The following is an 8,252-nucleotide window of genomic DNA, read 5'->3' as shown; positions in this document are numbered from 1 at the left end:
TCCTTCTCCCTTGTTCTTCTTCTTCCTCGTTCTTCGTTCATTCTTCTTCATTGCAAGGCGGCGAACCTCGAGGCCCTAGGGGTGTTCAGGCCGACCTAGGGCAGCCCATAGCCGCTGCACGCCCTGACGGGGTCCCTCCCGGGCGTGTGAGGTTTCAGATCTACAAAAGCGCCCGCCGGATTGACTGCATACCGCGCTTCCGGACGGGTCTCCTTCACGCGAGCTGTGGTGCATCACCCTCGGCGTCGAGGGTACACGGTGACGTGTTCGTGTGCGAACACACTTTTTGGCGAGTCCGCTGGGGACGAAGCTTTGAACGGTCTCCAGCCTGTTCTTGCTACGAAGAGATCGTCATCTAGGGTTTGCAATCTACAAAGGTAATATGAATACCCAATTCACATATGTAGATGAAAATAATGCATATGTTGTTGCTGGATCACCTAATGAGTATAATGTATCGGCTAGCCCTAGTTTTATCAATCATGCATCTAATTATCTGCAAGGGCCGATGCAAAACAATCTTCATGCTTCAAATTCTTATGATTTTAGCAATGTACAACATATGTATCCAAACTCTCATGCATCGGCAACCCCACAAATCCATATGCCGATGAACAATATGATGGGTTTGGTTAATCAATTTGAAACACCTCATGTTAAAATTTCCAATAGCATACAAGAAAGTGTTTCACCTTTTTATTCATCGGCAACTAATTTGCAATATGTGAATCCAACTTTGCCGATGAATGGGAGAATTGGCCATGCTACTACTAGCTATTCGGTCAGTTACTCTCAACCATATGCTATGCCTCATATTAGTAATTTTTCAGCACCGTATGCAACTGTAGATGTTCATAATTCGGCCCCGCATCTTCATGGTCATAGCTGAATAAGTGAAAATTTTACAGGAACACATGTGTCGTCATTAAATACTGTAGCATATAATGCATACTCTACACAATTCAAGAATTTCGGCAACACTCACAAATCATTGCCGAAAGAATCTGAAAGTATTGCGGAGCAATCCCTTCCAGAAGCAGTTGTGGCTGCATTGAAAAAGAGCTTGGCACAAAACAAGAGAATTAGTGCTCTTTGCCTTGAACAATATGAAAAGGGTTTCTTTCCTGATTATGCTGCAATAAAGGCAAAATTTTGCAGGAAGATGAAACTTCATCAATTGATAGTATTGGTGAGAGAGCATATGGTTATACAGCAGTGCATACACCTCCTCCTAATACCGTAGCATATTATACACCCCCTACACAACTGCAGAACTTCGGCAGCACTAACACTTCATTGCCGAAAGATCCTAAAAGCATTGGGGGGGGGGGCAAACTATTCTAGAGCAGGCTAAAATTGAGAGGGGAGTTAAAGCTTTGCGCGATAGGGTGCAAGTACTTCGCCAAGAGAGAATTGATAGGTAATTAGCTCAAAGAAAAGAAGCCTTGCCAATTAATATAACTGGTGAAAAGAATGATGATTCGGAAACTAAAAGTGCTTCCGTTGAAAAAGCCGAATTAAGTAGTATATATTCCGAATCCATCAACTCCAAAGAGGCAAACATTATTGAGAAAGGGCATGAAAAGTATAGCAAGACAGCCATACTTGATTTTTTCTGAAGTTAATGGAACCTACTTCCTGCCCTATGAGTTCCGTGCCGTAGAAATTGACAAGCTTCAAGGAGAAGAACAAGTAGCCGAACAAAGTTCGGCTGACAAAAATCTTCAATGTAATGATACATGGAATCAAGAAAAAGATGATGAAGAGGCATTGGGGAGCCATCCAAAGGCGAAGCAAGATATTGTTCAAGTCACACCACCATCATGCTCTCCCAACATGTTTGAAGAGGTATGTTTAGCAAGTAATTTACTTATTTTCAGATTTGGTCAGAACTTTATTGTTGACACATCTATTAGAAAAATCCTCATAAGTAATTTTGAAAGACCAATGAAGAAGGGTAATTTACTTGTTAGCAATAAAATTGTCACGGAACATATTGGTCAACCCATTGCACCATTTATAAAGACCGATAATGACTTATTGTTGTGTCCAAAGCTTTCCCCATTGCTTTATCTAAAGTTCATATCCAGTTGGGTAGCTTTGCTTATTTCTTACTTGGCTTGCACTTGGTCTCAATTGAGACATGTGTGTTCTAAATATTTTCGTTTCAGAAGTTTAAAGCCAAGGTTAATTTCTTTTGAGAAAACTGATGCTAATATAATATCTTATCCAAAGACACCGGAGATAGAGTGGAAAACACAATGTATAGCCGAATGGGGAGATTCCAAATCTGAACCATTCGTTTGCTTATCTCCAAAGCCATTCACACAGCAAGATCGGCTAGAAATCAAGAAGTTTACCTTCAATTCAAGTATGTGTGACCAAATATTTGATTTATTGCTAAAAAATAATTACATAAGAATTTTTGATCACCATGTTGAGCCATCTATCCAAGGACGAATGTATTGTAAGTTGTATGATTCGTTCAAGCATAATTTTGAGGATTGCAACATGTTCCGTCAAATAGTTAAATCGCCCATTGAAAAAGGACGATTGAAGTTTGTTGAAACACTAAGAGATGACCAGTCTATTTCGATTGGTCCCGATGGCAAAAAGTTTTTGCATCGGCTGCTTCAAGCTGATCCATTTAAAGAGAAGGTAAAAACTGCAGGTGATGGGATCAAGCTTTCAAGTAAAGAAGTTGTTGAAGAGCATAATTGTCACGCCCAATATGCGACCCTATCCAAAAGGAACTCGAAGGACCCACCAAGGATAGACCCGCATATTGAAATGATTTTGCAAGGTGGATATCATTACATCAATATTACATAATAGATGGGGATACATACATAAGGCATACAATGCCACACGAATACAACATCACAATACATCAGAGCATCATCCGACTACGGATGAAACACAAACAGAAACTCAAACGACATCCACCCTACTAGCCCAGGCTGCCGACCTGGAACCTATCCCCTGATCGAAGAAGCAGAAGAAGAACTCAACGCAAGCAAGCATCGCTCTCGCGTCATGACCATCCCAAAACCTGTACCTGCAACTGTTGTTGTAGTAATCTGTGAGCCACGAGGACTCAGCAATCCCATTACCATGGGTACCAAGACTAGGAAAGCTTAAAGGGAAAGGAAGGGGTAAAGTGGTGAGGCTGCAGCAGCGACTAAGCATATATGGTGGCTAACATACGCAAATAAGAGCGAGAAGAGATCAAGCGAAACGGTCATGAAGCTAGCAATGATCAAGAAGTGATCCTGAACTCCTACTTACGTCAAACATAATCCAGAAACCGTGTTCACTTCCCGGACTCCGCCGAGAAGAGACCATCACGGCTACACACACGGTTGATGCGTTTTAATTCGGATCTGGTGTCAAGTTATCTACAACCGGACATTAACAAATTCTCATCTGCCTATAACCACAGGCACGGCTTTCGAAAGATTATACCCTGCAGGGGTGTCCCAACTTAGCCCATGACAAGCTCTCGCGATCAACGAAGGAATAGACCTTCTCCCAGGAAGACCCGAGCAGACTCGGAATCCCGGTTTACAAGACATTTCAACAATGGTAAAACAAGACCAGCAAAGCTGCCTGATGCGCCGACAAATCCCGATAGGAGCTGCACATATCTCATTCTCAGGGCACACCGGATGAGCAAGATGTCGGGTTGGCATAGACCCTGGTTGCCTAGGGGGCGCCGGACATCGCTCGGTTCGGACCAACACTTAGACAAGCACTCGCCCGGGGGGGCTAAAATAAAGATGACCCTCGGGTTGGCCGACCCAAGGGAAAGGGATAGGTGGTGGTGAGGCAAATGGTAAAACCAAGGTTGGGCCTTGCTGGAGGAGTTTTATTCAAAGCGAACTGTCGAGGGGGTCCCATAAATCACCCGACCGAGTAAGGAATGCAAAATCCGGGAACATAACACCGGTATGACGGAAACTAGGGAGGCAAGAGTGGAACAAAACACGAGGCATAAGGCCGAGCCTTCTACCCTTTACCAAATATATAGATGCATTAATAATATAAGAGATATTGTGATATCCCAACCAAAATCCTGTTCACCATGGAGCAATCTTCAACTTCACCTGCAACTAGCAACGCTATAAGAGGGGCTGAGCAAAGCGGTAACATAGCCAAACAACGGTTTGCATAGGAAAGGTGTCAAAGGTTAGAGGTTCATGGCAATTTGGGATGGCTTGAAGAGCAACAGATAGGTAACGCCGCATAGCGATAGAACGAAGCAACTAGCATAGCAATGATAGTAGTGAGATCCAGGGTAGCGGTCATCTTGCCTGATATCCCGCAAGGAAGAAGAACGAGTCCATGAAGAAGACGAACGGATGAAGCCGAACCAAGCGTAGACGAACGAATCCTCACGATCGCAACGAAACAGGAACTATCGAAAAGAAGCACACAACATAGTAAACACACCACACATGAACAAGGCATGATGCACAAACAAGCATGATGCATGACAAGGCTACATGAAGCTACTCGTGGCAAAAGATGATGCAAACAAGAGCAACACATCAAGGCAAGTTTAAATGAGGCCGAGAACAACATATAACAATTCCGGTAAGTCCTCATATGCATATTTCAAAATTGGTCCAGATCTGAATAAACCTTATGTTCAAGTAGTTAAACATCAAGTTAAGATGCACAACGATGATCTACACGAGATTCTAGTCAAGTTACATATAAAGTTCATTTAGTTCGGAGCTACGGCCTAGAAGATATGAGCAACACAAGTTAAACATGGCATTGATGCAAAATGCACCCAAACATCAAGCAAACACCTCAAAACAAGGATGCAACATGATAATATTAAACTACATGCAATTCTAAGCAAGTTTCATATAGAGCACACTCAAAACAGAGCAACGGTTCAACACACACACATGAAACAAGTTTAAAGGACAAGCTGTCCAAAACAGCAACTAGGCATATTGCAAGCACCAAAACTATATGCTACAGCACCCCAACATAATAACAAAAGGCATGGACATGATGTACAGGTAAAGCATTACAAAACATGAACACTGAGCTATCTCTAGAAATCACTAGAACATGCTCAAACACACATGGTAAGATTGCAAGTTATTACAATTTCAGACTTTGCAGAAATTAACATCACGATGCAATGTTTAGAGCTATCAAACAACATGTTACAGGAACTTATAATGGCAAACAAAGGCATGGCATGAATCTACTAAATGCATAGAACAAGAGTCCCTTAGTGACCATAAGCCAAAAAGGATCAGAAAATATGATGGCACCCACGTAAACATAGCAAGTTATTATACAGATTCATACATGGCAGGAACATAATTATGAAGGCATGTGGATGAGCTTGTGCAACTCACTACAGAGCATTACATGGCATGGCAAGGCACCCAACAGTAAGAAGGCATGTTTGTGAAGCTAAGCATGGCAATAGCAAGGTCATAGGGTGCATGGAACACTAGGAAAACACCTGGAAACAACTGATCTTAATGTAAACAGGCTGACAGCAACATTTTCAAGCAACTTTGGAGCAAGATATGAACAAGCTACAGCAAGCTATAAATGCAACCAGGGGCATGGATGGATAGAGGAAGACATTTAGATCAAAACATGTTTATAGAACATCTCCAGATTATGCACAGAATGATTAGTAGCAACATGTTTATATAGCATCACGAAATAACAGATTCAGCCTAGCAAAACAGCAACATCATGTACCCTACTTAACAAGCTCGATTCACTCACCACAAGTCATTGCATGACAAGATAAGCATAGCATCATCAAGAAGATATGTTTGTGAAATGAACCAAGTCAAGAACAAGTCCATAGCATGCACGGATCAACTACAACAAGCTTAGCCAAATTGAATAACATGTAAACAATCTGCCAGGAAACATTTTGAAGCAAAAGTAGAGCACGAAAATGACATGCTAGACTACTCCATAATTGCAAAAAAGGGCATGAATGGATAGACAATAACCTATTGTTCCAGACACCCTTATTGAAGTATCTCAAATTATGCATGGATCTCTCTGTAACAACATGTTTACATGGCATCAAAATTACAGCAGAACATGGACTAAAATCAGCAACATCACGATGCCTAGTTTGCATGCTTGTGTTAGTCACCACATTGATCACAAAAATACATGGTAAGCACCCCTGTAAAGAAGACATAGCCTAGTTCAAAACATATGTAGACATCAACCTCATAGGATGCACACATCAATCATGACAAAAATGACAAAAGAGCTCGTTCTGATAACAGACAGCAGAAAACATCATGAAGCACTCTTACAACAATGATTCAGGCATCTAGATGACCACAAATGAATATGATGCAATGGAATTAAATGATGTACTCGTCGAGACGAACAATTTGACATATTACACGCACGAAACGGAGCTACGGATGCAGAGATACATCATGACGAACATGGCATGAAAATGTCAAAATACTCGGGACAGCAGTTTTCAGAGGGGGGAAAGTCAACCTCGGGCATGGACTTCGAGGCAGGGCGGATCTGGCCGGAGCTTCGCCGGAGATGGATAGGAAGGTCCCGGGGCGACCTCCTCCGGCCGAATCTCGCCGGATCCGGCGCGGGGAGCACGGGGACGGCGGTGGAGGCGATCGGGCGGCGCGGCAGAGGGGCGCCGGACCCGAACGACGGGGCCGGGGCTTCGGCCTCCAGCGAGGCGCGGCGGCGACGCCCGCGGCCGGTGCGGGAGATCCCGGGCGGCGGGCGGCGGCGCTGGGCCCGGGCGCAGGCGGGAGCCGAGCGGGTGCAGGACGGAGACGGGAGGACACGCCGGCGAGGGGGAGGCGGAGCGCGCCGGCGAGGCGGCGGCAGAGCACGCCGGCTGGATCCGGCGGCCGGAGACGGGCGCGGGCGCGGATGACGCGCGGGCGGCGTGGGGCGGAGGAGTCGGGCTCGCGGGCCCGCCGTGGGCTCGCGGGCCGGCGGCGGCGGACGGTGGCGGACCGCCACGTGGCGAGGCAGGATTGGCCGGGGCGGCGGGCGCGGACGTGTCCGGCGCGGCGCAGACGTGTCCGGCGTGGCGCAGATGTGTCCGGCGCGGCGGAGGACGATTTTTAGGGTTTCGGGGGGATTCATCTGCGAATTTCGGGGGAGGGGGCTATTATATAGTTTCTGGGAGCTAGGAGAGTCCAAATGAGGCGCGGTTTTCGCCCACACGATCGTGATCGAACGACCGAGAGCATGGAGGGGAGTTTGCTGGGTTTTGGGCCACTTTGGAAGGGGTGTTGGGCTGCAAAGAGAAAGGGGGCTTTACGGTTACCCGGTTAACCGTTGGAGTACCAAACGACCTCCAAATGGCACGAAACTTGACAGGCAGTCTACCGGTGCTATACCAACGCCGCTTGGCAAGACTCGGGCCATTCCGAGAAAGTTCAACACCCACTCACAACGAGAGACAAAAGGGGAACGCCGGAGGGCATAGGAGTGCCGGATTGCAAAACGGAAAACGGGGAAAATGCTCGGATGCATGAGGCGAACACGTATGAAAAATGAAATGCACATGATGACATGATAAAATGCAACACGCAAGCAAATGACATGGCAATGACAACAAATGACTGGCAGACACCTGGCGAATCGGATCCGGGGCGTTACAATAATGAACATAATCTTGAGGGCAAGTCCATCGAAGCTACAATGGAGATACCAAGTACTGGGGGGAAGCAAGAAAATCCAAAGATCGGTGCAAGCACAACCAAAGAAAACAAAGGCCGACGTAAGCACAAAGGTAAAAAGCTGAAAGTCACTTTCGCACAACTATTGGAAAAATATCAGAAGATAAGTGAGAAGAACAATGCTTATCTGCCAACTAGTGCAAAAGCATCAAGATCACCCCCTAGGCGCAAACCCAAGGATCGATATTGGCAAGAAGAGAATTTGAATGCAACTTGCTCATATCCTTATTTTGGGCCGCCAATGCCAATGTCGTGGATGCCTCCCTATGCTCATGTAGATCCATATCCATCATGGGACAGGTATGATACAAGGGAACACTCTCCATCTTATTTTAGAACATATCACCAATATTATGCAGCTCCAAGAAAAACAACATTTGAACAATCACATGTTAAAGACTGTTTCAATCATAAGGAATCGGTCCGGAGCTCAAGGAAGAACAAAGAGGTAGTCAAACAAGTTTACCGCGTTAATAGAGATGGTCGTAAGAGTGCTACTTCAGATTTGATCTC

Source organism: Triticum aestivum, chromosome 3B (genome assembly GCF_018294505.1).
Source record: "Triticum aestivum cultivar Chinese Spring chromosome 3B, IWGSC CS RefSeq v2.1, whole genome shotgun sequence".
Taxonomy (NCBI): domain Eukaryota; kingdom Viridiplantae; phylum Streptophyta; class Magnoliopsida; order Poales; family Poaceae; genus Triticum; species Triticum aestivum.
The sequence above is the reverse complement of the archived record's forward strand: the minus strand, read 5'-3'. Positions refer to the sequence as shown.